The 17,418-nt window shown below is 38.7% G+C and overlaps 1 protein-coding gene across 6 annotated transcripts in view; it reads right to left on the bottom strand.

Annotated features, from left to right (window-relative positions):
• Nucleotides 1-17,418, bottom strand: part of ERG (ETS transcription factor ERG) — a 209,330-nt gene that overhangs the window by 56,915 nt on the left and 134,997 nt on the right. The window lies entirely within an intron of this gene.

Below are 17,418 nucleotides of genomic sequence, written 5' to 3'. Positions count from 1 at the left end.
CATTTCCTACAAGCTGTTCCCATATCTTTTGTGCCATATCCAACTTCCCAGAAAAACAGCAGGAAAACAAAGTGTGAACTCAAAACAACCCATATCCACAGAACAATGCACTATACCAAGAAGAGAGGGGGAAAATAAAACAAAAACAAAGCAAAACAAAAAACCTGCTGTTTTGGTACCGCCAAGGGACTTGAAGAAAAAAGGAAGGAGGAACTTTAAAAGTCACAAAGAGGAAGAGTTTTGCAACTGCAAATATGCAGTAAGCATATTGCCAACTATTTCAAAGGATTTGAGGTTTCAAAATCATCCAGAAGCTTAACTGATTTTCACCTTGGGTTTTAGGTTCCAGGAACACCTTTATATGTCCAAGAGCCAGAAACAGTTGTATCATTTTATACAGTGTACAAGTCATGATTTCAATTGCTTCAGTAATGAATGAAAACAAATGCAGTTTATGCTTCCAGCAAAAATAGAAGTTCATAACATAAAGTATGGCAAATGATACACATCATTCTATAAGAAGAATACAGAACATTTAATTAATTTAATTTATTTCCTGGATGAACTGTGCAATCTTTGAAGTTGATGAGACCCATTTAAATCAGAAAAACCCAGGCACTGAGCTCCTGCAGGTATTCTGCACATAGTTCACGGAGACACGACTGATAAAAGCCAGTGAGAAATGTCAGTGTTGTTTCTAACTCCTGTTTCCATATCTGAGTTGTCAAGGACATAAACACAGAAAATAAGGAACAGAATTAAGTGACAAAGTATTTTAGGTGCCCTACCCAAAATAGTGTTGCAAGTCAGAAGACACCATTTTTAGAACAAACTTGGCAACCAGTGCCAGCACTAGGCATAAGCAGACTAAGGAATTGCTTAGGGTCCTGAGCAGCTCAAGGGGGCCCCCTATTTGCTTTTTAATATGTGTTGTGGGGGGAGGGCACAAAAATATTCCTGCTTAGGGACCCCAAAGGGTTAACACTGCCTCTGTTGGCAACTATAATACATTTTCCCCATTAATGAATCTGTACAATCTGATATATGTCTTGAAGTTGAGCCCATTCTGTTCTTTCAGTTAAGAAATGTGGTTGATATTTGTTTTCTATAGATAAAAGGTGTAACACAGATTTTGTAATCATTTGCAATGAAAACCTATTGTCTAAATTAATGCCATGAATTAATGCTAGATTGATATGTATGTGAAGTATGTACTCTATTGGGAAGATGATATAGGAATTCACCCAGGGTATATGTTGACTTCCCACTGTGGATTTTTTAACAGCATGGGTGTTGTATCTAGAAAGAGGCTTTCCTCCTTCTCTTATTATTAATCATGATTATTATAATAGTGTCTAGCGACCAACCAAGAATGCGGACACATTGTGGTAGGCACTGTACAAACACAGAATGGCAAACAGTCCCTGCCCCCAAAAGCTTACAATTGAAATAGACAAGGCAGACACAGGGAAGGGGAAGGAGTCTACCACACAAGCAGAGAGAACAATGTAATGGCGGCAAATGGCACATTAGTTTTAATTTTTGTCTTTTTAAGTGGATTTAGTTTGGAGGGGATCAGTTAACTGGAAAGAAAAAGGAAGGAAAAGTTGACATTGAAGGGAAAGGGGTGAGGGAGGCAAGGCATAGGAGAAGAGGGTAAGACGGGCAGGCATGGAGAGAAGCTGAGGCAGAAAGACCGTGGGTACATCTACACTGGAAAAAAAGACACGCTGCATGGCCATGGCTGGCCAGGGTCAGTTGACTCGGGCTTGCAGGGCTCAGGCTGTGGGGCTAAAAATTGCTGTGTAGATGTTTGGGCTCAGGCTAGAGCCTGAGCTCTGAGACCCTCCCCCATTCTGGGATATCCCAGAGTCCAGGTTCCAGCCTGAACCCGAACTGCTACCCCACAGTTAAACAACCCTGTAGCCTGAGCACCACGAGCCTGAGTCAGCTGACACAGGCCAGCCTTGATGTTTAATTGGGAAAGAACTGGAGCAAACAGTCAATCAGCACAGGGCAGAAAAGATCATCGCAAAACTGCAGAAAGTTCTCTGAATCTGAATGTCTGAAGCTCCCTGCTTTGGCTGCTTCTGCAGCCGCTCCTACTAGCTGGAGCCACTGGCTTGTTCTTCTCTGCATTTGCTCCCAAGGCCACAGGCAAGGGCAAAGGGGAGGTACCTCCTCCTTCCTGGGCAGCCTGCAGCTGGCCAACACCACCTTAAAAATGGCTTATGCTATTTGGCGGGAAGGGTATGTCTGGTTAGAGTAGCTGGGCGATGCATTCATTCAATACATGCCATTGGCAGTTACTCCTTATAGCACTCTTCCTATGGAATCCCGCACTGAGATTAAAGCTCCCCTCCCCTTGCAGAAATTGCAAAGAAGTGCAGGTGGCAGCATCCTGGCCTGCACTTCCTGGGGTGAATTTCCCAGGCAGCACTTCTATAAAAGTTAAGATGTTTCTACACTTCACCTAAAAGAATCCCCATCTTTTAGTGTAATTGCTGACTTGACTTCTTAGAAAGTAATGTACCAACCAACACTGAAAGCAAACTAAAGGTTATTAGTCAATGAAAGCTAGGATGTTTTTGTTTGAACAACATTTCTTTCCCATGACAGCCTGAAGGTTGAAATTTCACAGTGTGAATTTTTAGCAGTTTTCACCATATAGTAAACAATTCATTTAGAACAGGTCAAGGGTATCTGTGGGTGCTTAACAAGTTTGCAATCAAGCCACCACTTATATATGCCTAAATATGAATTTAGGTGCCTAGCGTTAGGTACCCAAGTTTGAACTAAGCATCAGGAATAGGCCTAAATTCTTTAGGGCTATATACTGTAGCACATTTGGTGATAAGTAACTACTGGTGATATAAATATAAAGGATTACAGGCCAATCCTGCTCCTATTAAAGTCAATGACAAAACTCACACTGACATCAGTGAGACAGAATTGGACCGTCTGGGTGTCTTTTAAACACCTGAAAGCCATCTGAAGCCTTTGACCCAAATACATGTCCTGTGGGACTGTAAAAAAAAGAGTACTGCCTTCAAAACAAGCTATTTTGTAAGACAGAGGCAATCAGATCTGATGCTTCAATGAGACAACTGATCACTCTGGGTTCACAAGGATATTTTGCTTCCTCACATAGAGAACTGCACCACTGCCCACATACATTATAGACCTGTCACTGAAGCATCAGGCAAAGGTCACTACTGAAGGCAAGACGCTGAACTTGGGAGTGCAACTCTTGTTGTTGGTTAGTTGTCACTGGAATAAAGAATTTGCCTTAGCTACAATGTGCTGTAGCTCCCTCCTAATTACAATATTAAACATTTTGGTCTCAAGGATGTCTACGTACACCACTTACTTAATTTCTGCCATGCCTTGCTGTGTTTGTGCTTTCTCTTACAACCATTTTGCATGTTTCATGTACTACATGCTAGCAGAAAACTTATACACAAATACATATACACAAATGCACAATACATATACTATAAAATTAATAATTTGAAAATCAAGTCCTGGGTTCTGCGTTTCGCCAGCTACAATTCAAGGCATCACTAACACCAAATGCTCTGATTAGGTGTTAGCACTGAAATCAACTCTTGCAAAGAAAACCATATTACTGATCTCAAAACTTGGCAGTTAAAACATCTTCCATTTTGCCTTTAACACTTACTCTTGTGAGTATTTGTATTGACATTAATGAGACTTTTCTCATAAATAATTATTAATAATTGTCTGTATTTGTATGCTTCTCAAAACACTTAATAAATTAAACTTCATGATGGTCTGTAAAGTATCAGTATCTGAGCATTATTATATCTATTTTTACAAATGGGGTAAAGTATAGAGAAGATAATGCTTACACTGACTTCAGTGGAAGCTGTGTATGTTCAGCACCTCTGAAAATCAGGCAGTAGATGTCTCAGGTTGAGCACTCAAAATTAGTGGACACTTGAAAATTCAAACCTTGGTGACTTCCCCATGGCTAAACAGTGAATCTGTGGTAAATCTGTGAATATATTCCAGGAATCCTGACATCTAGTCCTCTGCTCCAACTACTAAACCTGTATTTAGATAACCTATTTTGACTCATTAATTTAAAAAAAAATCTACTGCCTCTATTGCATTATTCAACCTATTAAAGTACAAAATGTTCCATGTTCTTGCCCAAATTAATTGCCAACAGTTATATGAATTCATCTCTAAACAAAAATATACAAACGTTAAAAGACAACTAATAAGTAGCAGGTTAATGAGTTAAAATATTGAAAGATGTTTTGGGTGGTTTGATCTATTTTTCTTTTGACATTACCATTGCTCGTGTGGGTGGGGGGAAGAGACCTAGTTTAGTAAACAAGCTCCTCTAAAAAAATATGTCACCTAGATCCTAATCCTAGATCTAGGATAAAGCTAGGTAAACTGTGTTATTGTGTGTACGTCGGGGGATGGTTAGAGGCACTGATTGTGTAAGACCAGTATAGTCCTGCAGAGACAAGTATTAAGAAGCCCAGAGAGGCTAAAGGGAGATGGAAATTGCAGAGCCAGAAAGCAGCTAAGGAAAGAGGTGAATTGAGAGAGAATTTGAGTAATTTGGGTGATACAGGAGACAGAGGTGGCAAAATCAAGTCCTAAAAGAGATCAGAGTGATCTGGAGAGGCCCCAGAAAGTGATTAGAGCGCAGGCTGAAATCTGTGAGACTGGAAAGTCCCAGTAGGGAACAGGATATTAGAAAGACCTTGAGAGTGAAGAGAGGAGATCAGAGGAGACTATAGAAATCAGAGAGAGTCAAGGTAATATCTAAGTGGATTTTGGTGCATTGGAGATATTCAGAGCAAGCCCGGGAGAAGAAAAAGGAGTTACATGAGAGTTTATTTGTTAGTACATATTGCAAAAACTCAGCATGCAAACAGAAAGCTTGCAAACCATAACCACCTTCCTCTGCTGCTCCCTAAAGTTTCTTAGAGAGGTATATAAGTTTATAGGCTTCTGCATTAAAGTTCCCTTGGGCTCCAAAAAAATTATGGAATTGGCATTTGGTATTTGTAGAGTAGTGTTGCATAATAGAGTAGAATAGACTTGATATGGTTTTAATTTCCATACTGCACTACTAGAGAAGATAAAGCATGAGAAAATTACAAGTAATTTGTGAAATAAATTCTTCAGCTCAGATTTCTTCTGCTCTTCAGATAGACCAGGAAATCATAGTGCTGTCTCTACTAAACCAGTAATATTAAGAAATGTCCTTGTTATGATATGTGAATCTCTGTTCTACTGGCACTTTTATTAAATGCTCAGTCTAGTACAAAAATTGGAACTGAAATGGTGTGTTCAGGGAACACAGCATGCATTAAAATCCATGAAATTAGGACTCATTCTCTGTATTTTGTTGAAGTTTAAAAAATCTGTCAGAAACCACATCCAGAGAATAACAATATGTAACTGATCCTCATACAAATATGTTTAGCATACACCAGGTTTAAGTACTATATTGTTAAGAAGACTCTGAAAATGTGAATATGAGATATTAGACCAGATTGTGCCTGGCTGTTCCACAGCTGGGTAAGGGTGGGTGCAAGAAACCTTCATTGCCCTCCTGGGCAGCCTCTGGGCACAGCTGCAGGTCCTATACTCCCAGGGATACAAACACTACTCCCCTCTGCTCATCTGCTGGGGCTCAAGATACCCCAAAGCAGGGAGGGTGGCACTGGAAGGAGGCAGGGCCATAGCTCCAACCCTCACATACAGGCCAATGAATCAAGGGGGAGTGGCAACAAACATACTTCTGCATGCTACTGGGCTCCCCTAGGGCTGTGGTGGCCCTATCCCACCCTCAGTGCAGGACTATGATTAAGCAAATAAGACTCACTCTATGAGACAAATCTTTTTTTAAATGGAGACTCAAGGTCTACCCAGCGGCACATACAAATACAATGACAAATTGCTAGTTAGGTGCTTGATCATTGGTTTGCTCATGGATTTGCCTGATTTACATTGATAATCATGAATCACAGGCATAATTTGTGTGGCTCCTATTTGCTTGTGGATATACACCTTTTGAAAATGTAGCCCTCTATTTTCTCTGTGTCTGTTAACAGATAGGGCTAGATTCTCATACACACTGGCCCCATTACAGCAGTCTGGCAGCATAAACACGTCTTAGAGCAGGTGAGACTGTAATTTACATTCACTTTAGTGTAAATGAGAATTCAGGATTCAGGCTATAGTATCTTCTTTGCCTTTTTAGATGTCTGCTCTGTGCTAGGGTGATAATTTCAGGTAATTTTTCTGCAAAAATGTCCAAATCCTTTCCCCCTTCCACATGGGGATGATTCATTCCTTCTCCCAAAAATTCCCTTGCTAGGTTCTTTGCTCCCTGAATAATCTCTCCATGTTTAACACCACAGTATTGAATTTATCAGTGATCGCTCCAGTCACCTGAGCAATCTTTTGCACATCTTTTTTAAACAAGTTATGTTGTTCCTCTTCCTGCTTAGTCTTGAGTTCTAGTGTTATCTGCAAACTTGGACATTTCATTTTCAATACGTCCAAATTCTATTTTCTATATTCTACTCTATTCTATAACAAAGGTCTTAAGAGGCTAATTCCTAGGAAACCTGACATCCAATTTGCTAAGTTTCCACATACGGCTATTTTTTGACTCCTGCTATAGACACCGCAGTGTTGCCAACTCTCACGATTTTGTCTTACAACATTTGGTGTTTTTCTTAGAGCCTAAGTTTCTAGAGTCAACTGAATACATGAAGCTGCATCCGATGAAGTGGGTATTCCCACATGAAAGCTTATGCTCCAATACGTCTGTTAGTCTATAAGGTGCCACAGGACTTTTTGCTGCTGAATACACGAGAATCTCAGCTTTTACTTCAAAACAGCCCCAAAAAGCAAAGGTACTTTGAATGGAACTGAGTATGGTATATACTCCAAAAAGTTTACTCATAGTATGTGATGAGTGCTCTCAGAAAAGTAAAGTGAATCTGGAGGTTACCATGATATATAATCCAGGTAGCTTGGAAAGGACCTAGGCACCATTATGAAGCATGGGGACTGAAAAATTAAATGTCTGTGACTTGAGTATAATTTTATAGATGGTACTGTATTTAAAAAGGTATTTTACATCTATAAACACATATTCAAAAGGGAAGGGTCTATACCTGCCCAATCTCCAGCCTACTTGCCAGCTCTGCAGTTTCAGAATTTATAGCCTACTGCTTGTCCCTGCTTCAATCTTGATCAAAATCAGGCCACTTATCAAGGTGCTTAAATATGGCTTTAAGAACCTTACTTCAGGCTCCTATTTTTGAAAATATTGGCCACTGTTTTTAAATACAACCTAGTAACCTTGAATTCTCAGGCAAGCAACTCTTACAATACAGTTAGAGATGGAGAGGTTTATTAACCACTTTTCTTACCTTAATAGAACCAGAGATGGCCCCAACCTGTAAAATTTGGACCTGGATCTAAGCTTCTGCAGAGTTCTGCAGAGTTAAACTCAGACCCATATTTAATTTCAGCCTTGTAGTTATAAAAAAAAAAGCCTAGAGATTCTAAATTAAGGTTAAATTTGTGGGGAAAAAAATCCCAAATGTTTGAAACTCGAAATACAGGGTTAAGATTCCACAAATAAACTTAACTCCATATCGATACCAGATAATCCTATACAACCACACTCTGTACCCTTTTATCAATTTCTGTATGAGCCACATGCTCCCACTTTAATAGCCATGCTTTACCTAATCATTGCAGCTGGTTAAAACCAATAATCAAACCTTCTTTGGAAGAAAACTGGCTTTTCAACAAAATGGAAATTTTTGTGAAGAAAATTCTGATTTTGTTTAACTTTTCTAAGGGAAAAGAACATTTCTGACAAGCTCTACTAATACCGTGTGAACTACAACTTCACTGCACAGGAGCCCTATCTTCTAGGAATTCGCCATTTAGAGTTCACCATCTTGCTTCTTACCTACCAGACACAGGGCAGTTCTACACTAGAAGTGCTACATTGGCATAGCTGCTCTGCTGTAGCGCATCTGGTGAAGACACTCTATTCCAACAGGAGAGAGCTCTCCTGTTGGCATAACTACTCCACCTCTGCAAGCGGAAGAAGCTATGTTGGCAGGAGAGCGTCTCCTGCCGACATAGCGCCGATGTGGACAGCGATTAGGTTGCTGTAACTTCTGTCGCTCGGGGGGGTGTTTTTTACACACTTCTGAGTGACATAAATTAGATTGATTTAAGTGATAGTGTAGACCTGCCCACAGATCAATGACCAAACCCTCCCACTCCAGTTAGGAGGCAACACTTTTTTCATATCTCACCATGTACATATGATCCGCAACCACGTGTACTAGCTAACATTCCACGACCTTTTTCATACACATTACAGATACCACTGTACTTAAAAATGTACAAGTAGTGTTTTGTCTTGTTAGTTCGATAAAAATATTTAGGGAGCAAAACCTCTTGTTTAAATTCCAAGGCTTTAATACAGCAAATCATGGGAAGCATGTAGTTAACTTTAGGCATCAAGAGGACCATTTAAATTTTAAGCATATGCTTAAGTGCTTTGCTGGATCAGAACTATAATGCCCAGGCACTAACAAGTCTCCCTCTTTAGACCCTCCTCAGAGCTCTCTTTTTAGCTGGATCTACAGCCTTGAATGACGCAAAGCACTACGAGTCTGATTCAAAGCCCATTGTAGTCAATGGAAAGACTCAACACCTTAACAGGACAGGGATTTTGCTGATCAGAAGCCAGGACAGGAAGCTCTGAGGAAACATAAGAACTACACTGTTTGTTGGTTTGAATATTTGTTTTTTGTTTTGGAATTTACTGATTGTAAATCTGCAAGGAAGAAACTTGGCAACCAGAGACTTTGCCAAGTTGTGTTATTTTGGTTATATCAGAATTCCTGAAATAAACCCAAACTCCAGAGAGTTTTCTGTGTTTAGATCTGTGCCTCCTGTGAACTCACTCTGTCTAGCTGCTCAGAACCTCGCTGAGTTTCCCACACCATTACAATGCTGGATAAAATGGAGATTTGGTTACGTGTCCAAGGCTACGTTATGGGCCTGATTCTCCTCTCACATCCATTTTACACCACTGTAGCCACTTTCACTCAATGGATTTAATTCTAATTTAGACCAGCATGAGGGAGTGGAAAATCTGATTCAATGAGTTCAGTTGGCAGAGTCAGAAATAGATTCCCAGAATTTCTGATTTTGAGTTCCGTACTCTCACCACTGCACCACATTGCCTCTTGCTTAAACAAATATTGATTGAACCACTCAAACTTATCTTTTGTTTTCTAAAGAAAAGGGTCTGATTAAGCTTATTTTGAAGTCATCTTTATAGAGTACAGTAGCACACCACAGACAATACACATCTCAGAAATATCAAATTGTTCATCTGAAATGTCAACAAAGAGATACAGTTTGGGAACTTAAAAAATCATACATTTAGAAAAGGCCTGACATGCAAAAAGGGGCCTCTGGATGAATCAGCTTGTGTTTGTGTTCATTAAGAGCATCAATTCAAATACTCCTGATTGTTTCAGTTGTTTATGAATCTCGACCTTCGTAAGGCACGAAAATGTGCTGTCTCCTAAAGATGTTCCCTGCCGATATGATACAGTATTGTTTTGCTGCACACAAGCATTAATATCCCAGAGGTAATCCACCCTTCTTTTAACGGCCGATGACAGGTCCAATGGCTGAGCAAAAATCAGTTGAAGGAAAAGGAAGTCTTGTCGGAAATGAGATTAATCTTGTAACGAGTGTTCAGCCCTGATAACCCATCTGTGCAGAGAACTGCTTTAACTGGAGAGCAATTAACCTTCACCTGACAAGCTCTGTCCAACCGTTATAAACAGCATTAAAGGCACAGGATCCCCTTTTCTTTCTTTCTTTCTTTCTTTCTTTTTTTTCTGTGTAGACTAAATAATCAGGTTTTTCATTCCATGAAAATTGTATGTGCAACAGTACACTCATGCCAAATCTCAGGAAAAATTATGAAATGGTGGTGGGCTTATGGATTCGCTGTGAACTGTATCTTTGACCTTTGCCTTAGGTGGCTTATCTAGTTAGCAAAAAGAAATCATTCTGACCACTTCCAGCAGCTATTGTACTAAGGGAATATTCTACATATAAGTTATCAGCGAAGTTAGTGTGAGTATGTCAAAGATTAACAACAACAAAAATCTTTGCAAGTTGACGAGAGTTAGCTTAGTCTGCTTATGTTAAATTCCTTTTAGTTTAACAATCCTGGCAGGATGGATTGTGTCATTGTACAACCGTTGTGCTCCTCAAGGCCCACATTTAGAAACAACCTAGTTTTTTGCCCTGCGGATTGGTGGAGTTTAGGTATGCTCCAGAAGTTAGCAGGTTTGAGGTTAATGCAACTGTGAAGATTGCTCAGTACATGACTGCCTTCTTCTGCCAGATAATACCAACAGATTGGTTGGAGCACAGGTTATGTTTGAAAGTGTCTATAAGTCTAACTCTTAGAGCTGGAGTTAAAATGCCATGGGCTTTTAAAAAGTAATATCAGTTTAAATAACTGTCCTTCTGAAAATGACATCCATCATCATGGTAGCAGTTTAGGGGTAAAAGAACTTGGGTCTGTTTTTTCAAAGACAGGGCCACAATGTGTATGACATAGATTGAACAAGCTCAGTGGCATAGCACTGCTCAACCTTTTAGGCAAAGGCTAAAATACTGGTCTCGGTTATACTGGCAGTAAACTGGAGAGATTCCTTGGAAGTAAATGAGTTACTGGCTGAACAATTATCAGAATCTGGTTGAAAGACAGGAAGCAGGTTCTAAATCCCAAGGCCCTGAACAATTGACATGAAATCCTTGGCCTGTTGAAATCCATGGCCAAATTCCCATCGATAGCATTCCAGGTTTCTAAAAGATGTGTCCTTTCTATTCATGTATCTGAAGCTACTTACCTAAATATTACTATTACCATTTGAGTTTTTATGCCTTTGTTTCTCTTTCCCTTGATCCATGTTTCTCTAAAGTCCAGACTTGCACGTCAGTCATTGCCTAATTTGTCTGTCCAATAAGGCAAAATTTCATTTCAGTTAGTTCAAATGAGTGTACCTTGCATAAAAGATTACAAGTGTCATCTATGACTCAGTAATGTATCTAGAATGTGCTCTAAGCTACATATTAGACACGCGTGTGTTAGTTCTGGTTAGAGGTGTTAACTGGGTGGCAGAAGCACATAAATAGGGAAGATAGGGAGTATCACTTCTAAATCTCCTCAGTTCCTCATTCAGTCTACCTGGCCTGCCATCAAACTACCCATTCCAATGCATAGATCCCCTGCTCTACAGAGGGCATTCCATTTGGCTGCTCCCCTTCCCATTTCCACATGGGCAGGGAAGAGCCTTTTTTTCAGTATAGAACCCATGAGAATAGATATTCATGTAAGAAATGAGTACATAGAATCGTAGACATCAAGGAAGGAAAAGACTCTTCTAGTCCATCTCGCCACCAATGAAAGATTGTTCCTACAGTATACTTTCATAACTTTGTCCACATGTTTTTAAAGATTCAAGATCTCTAACCCATGAGGTTATGAAGCAGAATAAAACACAATCTTGGTATTACTACTATCACAGCACATGGGCAGGGGGGGGGGGGGTTTCAAAGAATCCCAAAGTACTTTACAAACATAGCATAACATACAGGGCCACCAATGCGATAAGATAGAATTTGTAGTTGAATGCAGTAACGGCCGATCCCTGGTCTTTACATAAACCAATCTGGTGCACTGTGGTTTAAATTGAAATAGTGATAGCTAGAGAATTTCCCATTATATTGAACACTTAGTGGTTAGTTCCTTTTAATGAATTAGATATTAGCAGATAGGAAGTTCCTATTGAAAGCATTTCCTGTATTGGTACTCCCTGATTTGGCAAGTTATCTGGGTAGGAAATGAACACAGGAAGTATCTGTCTACAGATATTTTATCATCAAGGTAATTGCAGTGGCAGCATTTTAATGTTTATCAAGGTAATAAACATATAGTCTAAAAAAAGATGTTTTTCAGCTCTAAAGAACAAGGCTTCAAAAAAAATCTTATGCGATATCACTGTATTTAATCATAAACTTCAAATAGCACTCAAATACCATCATCTGTTCCCTTTCAACAAAATTGCAAATGGTGATTAAAGTGAGAAATTTCCCTTTTCTAGTGGGAGTGTGATTTCTAGGGGGAGTGCACTAATGATTAGGGAAGAGGACTGGAATCAGAACTCTTAGGTTCTCTTCAGAGCTTTGGGGCTGACTCTCTCATTCTCTCTCTCACGGTTGTAAAGTCCTTTATGGCCACATTTTCGGGTGATACCTTCTTAAATAATCATTCTCTCTCCTTGGAATTTACACACTCCAAATACTTGTAATTTATCATCTCTCTCTTAATCAAGCGATGTGCATTCTGCTTTTAATAAACCATTTTTTTAGCTGGTGTAAATTGGCATAGTTCCATCAAAACCAATGGAGCTACACCAGTCAAGGGTTGCTGTTCCCATCAATGGAGTTATGCTCTGGATGAACTTAACCCATTATATCGACTGCATTCTCTCCAGCCACTGATTTTTAAACTCTATTTAAAAAACAATTTAATTTGTCTGGCACAATGCATTCTTTACACACTGCTTAGTGCACAAGGTTCTTGTAATCTTTAGATGTTTAATGATGTTGTTTTTATGTTAATATTTCTTCCATTATTTTACTAGTGAGAGAAGTGAGACTTGCAGGATGATCATTTCCACAGTGTCTTTCACCTCTAGGTCACTAGTTCAAACTAAGCACAGGCGAGCAGATTGAAAATCATTACCAATATCTAGATCATGATCTTGGTAAAATAGGTTATTGTTCTCATTTCTGTTCCTAATGGGATTGGTATCCACATAACAAAAACTGTCACCACTGTTCTCAAGGGAGTCATGCATGTCAGGGGAGAGAGAACATGGAAAGCAGCATGAAGAGTCTGCCCCTTGTGTGATGGGAACCTCCTCTTATTATTGATTTCCAAGACAAATCTCACCAAATATCCTGCAGCCTCTATTTCCCCACACACCCTGATGGGTATTACTATGGGACTGTACAACTCCCTTAATTACTAAAATAAAATGGGGTGAGACAATTATCCAGTCTGAAAACAGTTTATTCACAATGCTGCAGACTAGGTCCTGACCCCATACACACATATCCCATACTTAGGTATAAGATTTAGCAACTGTACATGTAAACTCCTCATGGCCACTTCTCTGTTCTGTACAGTGATGAGCACACTCAGAGATCAACAAATAATTTAGAAATAAATAACAATAGTAAAATAAGCAGAGTATATGGCAATTTGCTCAGTCCATTAGCATACACCTTGCCAATGCTGACAGTTGAAATAACTGCAGGTATCACTCACCCTATTCCATCACTATCCAGCAAAGGCTATGGGGCTGATCCAAAGCCTATTGGAAAAACTCCCACGAACTTCAGGGGGCTTTGGATGAGACCCAGTGTGCCCCACTATTTTTTACCTTGCTAAAAATTGTAATATAAGTGACGTAAGCCAATTTTTTTCCATGTAACTGATTTCCTAAAGGAACCTGCTGTGTTGCTTTAGAAAGCTAAATTATATGGAGTAATCCTTTTTAAATGAATGGTATGATATATTCTTATTGGATTATGAATTTGCCACTTCAAAAATAAATTTTTTTATTTTGCCTTAACATTTCTTTAAAATGCCTCTGCATTTCTCAGCAGGAGATCTCCAATGTGTTGGGAATGTTTAATTCTACCAACATTACCGCTTCAAAGGCCTGCTGAAGTCTCATGGAACTTTTTCAAAACCATACTATTTAGAGATAGCTTAGCTTCTGTTAAAACCAAACCAAACAAAAAGTCCATTAGGTATTTTTCATTCCTTCTTCTTTACTCAAAGAGTCATTTATATGGAAACTGTATCTTTGGATCAAAGTCAGGCTTGACGCAGGCAGACATAAATCAAGTGGAGTTACAACAGGGCTGAATCTGGTCCTTTTTTGTTGTTGTTTATTTTACAAGATTTAATCTGCTTTGACTTGATGTCATAACTTTATGTTTGTAGCACTATACTTGTTTGTTCTGGAAATAATTGTGGGCCTGATCCTGCAATACTCATTTGAGCGAAACTCCAATTTAAATCAATGACAATTTTGTCTGAATTAAGGAGTACAGTATCAGGCCAAAAGACTTTAAGGCCCTGATTCAGCAAAGCATTTAGCTGTGTGGTTAACTTTATGCAGATGAGTAGTCTCATGGAAGTCAATGGGGCTATTTACTTGCTTATAGTCAAGCATATGCTTGAATGCTTTGTTGGACTGAATCCAAATGAGGAACAGGCAACAAGGACCAATGAACTTTTAATATTTTGTTTTCATGCAACTAACAGAAATACACAATACTACACAAATGATGTTTGCTGTAAAGTAATCACAACCATCTCTAAGCAGAATATTTCTCAAAACTTTCCACAAGACGTCAGTCAGCAGGGTTTGAAACCGCCTTCAGTTTTGCGTGGTTTCAAAAATATTTGAAATCAGTATTTTGCCTTTCAAAGGAGGGGAGGGGGGCAACAATGCTATATAGAGTATCTTAGAATTGAAGACTAAGATTTCTGATGAAAGGTTCATAGATTCATAGATACTAAGGTCAGAAGGGACCATTCTGATCATCTAGTCCGACCTCCTGCACAACGCAGGCCTCAGAATCTCACCCACCCACAGGTTCTTGTATTGTATATATTGATTTAATCAGTATACCAATGGTCCGCGGAGACCTACAGAATTTGTAACACAAGCCCTGGCAACCTCAAGTATTCCAAATTCTTATATCAAATATGTAGACACTTTATCTCACAAACAACAGCTTCCAAGTCAACCGCACAAAGGAAACTAGAGATAAAAAGGAGAATGCAAATATATTTAGAGGTAGATTAGCTTAAGAGAACTGTCTATATGTGTAATTGATAAGCCATTATAAAATGTCAATTATTAATTACTCAATAGCTTTTTCTTATTCAAAATAACTGTAATTGCACTGGCAGGCAAGGAGAACAAAATAAGCGGGCCTGCTGTAGGATGTGGAATTCAAATTCCAGTTGAAAATAGACATTTTTGCATTTGACATTCCTTCCACCACTGAAAGGTGATAGAAAAAAAGAAATTCAAGATAAGTATGTTAATATCAACCACAAGGTGAGATTGGATTTTTTTCATGTAATTCTGAGAAAGAAAAATAGAAGCCTACAATCGATGGTACTTTATTTATTTTCTAGCCCTCATTTTCTGTACATAGTGTTCTGCATACACTGCACACATCTTCAGGTTACAATTTGCACTGGAAGAAAACACTGCTTCTTAGTATTTAATATCCCAATTTTCAGGAGGACTTCTCTGCCTGACAGAGCATTTTATCCTTCAGATGCCAAAAAAAGATTTAGCCATTTATATGAAAAATGAGAACATCCATAGTTTGATGGGTAACATAAATAAACAAATTAGAAATATAACCCCTCAGGCTTCAGGGTTTAAACCAATTACTAAATTATGGGGGTTAGGAAGAAGCTTTCTCTGGAGACAGATTATTCTATACTTTTCTACTACATAGAGTTTTTTGCACTTTCCTCTAAAGCAGCTGATATTGACCACTGATGGAGACAACATACTGAACAATATGGAGAGCTGGTTTGATCCTGTACGGTTATTCCTCAAGTATAAATGGAATAATTTATTCAAAAGTCCAGGATTGCTGGCAAAAAAGCTTATGAATCTATTGAGTTTTGCCAATTAGTTTGACAGCTCATCCCAGGACATTGTGCTTTCCATATAATTGGGGAGAGTTATTATGAGATACTAGAGAGTTAGAATTCATGAGCGCATCCACATATTAGCTTATTTACAGGATCACAGAGATATCACATTCGTGACATAGGCCCCTGATCCTGGAAACATGCACATGCATAGTTAGCTTTAAATATACCAACTAGTCCCAATAAAGTTGATTAAACTACTCCTGTGCTTAAAGTTAAGAGTGTTTAAGGTGTTTGCAGGATTGGGCCCTTAGGCATTTTAAAGAACAACGAATCAATGAATTATACTGAAAGTCCATCTCTCTGTGTGTATAAAACAATAACAATTTCTACTCAATTATAAATAAAAACATATATTCTGAGGCTCCCATAGAAGTGACTAAAAGCCACATGAATAGATCCAATTTGGACACTTTAGAAGGCTTTCAATCTTTGGCCCAGATCCTCCACTGGTGTAAATCAATGTAGTCCATCAATGGAGGTACACTGATTTATACCAGCAAAGGAGCTGGCTTGTTATTCTGAAATGGCAAAGAAAGTGAGAAATTATATAGTTCCTTTTTTCATTTTAAGTCTATAGACAGAAATGTTTATTTCCGATTACTCTCTGAGTCAAATACTTGCTCCTACTTTACTCTATCTAGAACAGAAGTTGACCTCTTGGGACTGGAAATGATCTTCATGTTAAATATACTTTCTTAGTTTAGAGTCTAAAACTTTTATAATTTCTCCCCAGTGAATTTACATTGTGGACGACATAAATGAAATCCTGGCGTCAAAACTAAGGACTTTCCAGCAGAATAGCGCCAAAATCCTACAGGTCTTAATCAGGCAAAACTCCACTATAGGATTTGGCCCAAAATGAGGTGGCAAAAGCTAATTATTATTTTACTTAGGAGATCTTTGCTATTTCTACTGAAGCTTCAATTTAAGGAACTGCCCTGTAAAATGCAGCTAGTTCTTATCACTGTGCTGGAAGGCAGTAATATAACAACAACATAATAGTGTTATAATAGTTGTTAACATTGACCTCACTATAAATATACTAAAGAAAAATACAGAAATAAAAAAAACCAAAAAACCTTATACTGCATCTAGGCATAAAAGAAAGGGAGTACTTGTGGCACCTTAGAGACTAACAAATTTATTTGAGCATAAGCTTTCGTGAGCTACAGCTCACTTAGTGTGCCTTCAGTTTTTAAGCAAAATTTCCCACTCACATCAGGAGGACCGTCCTGCTTAAAAGAAATGTCAGTTCACCATTACTAAATGAATACACAGCACTTTCTCTTAGCAACAAACATGCTGACTCGAGGAACCTCAAAATTTTCATATATAGCCTGATTCTGTAAAGTGCTGAATGTCTCCTGCCAGATGCTGAGTGCCCATAAATTGCCACAGAAATCAATGGGAGCCCAGCTGTTGCAGAGAGTACTTAGCATATGACACGTATTGGCCCACAATGCAAAGTAGATTCATATTTTGATCTCTGTAGGTAGACTCTTGAAAGCATCCCTCATTACAAAAGG

The sequence above is a fragment of the Dermochelys coriacea genome, chromosome 1 (assembly GCF_009764565.3).
Source record: "Dermochelys coriacea isolate rDerCor1 chromosome 1, rDerCor1.pri.v4, whole genome shotgun sequence".
NCBI classification, from domain to species: domain Eukaryota; kingdom Metazoa; phylum Chordata; order Testudines; family Dermochelyidae; genus Dermochelys; species Dermochelys coriacea.
Note: the sequence above shows the minus strand (reverse complement) of the source record. Positions and strands in the feature narration are given on the sequence as shown.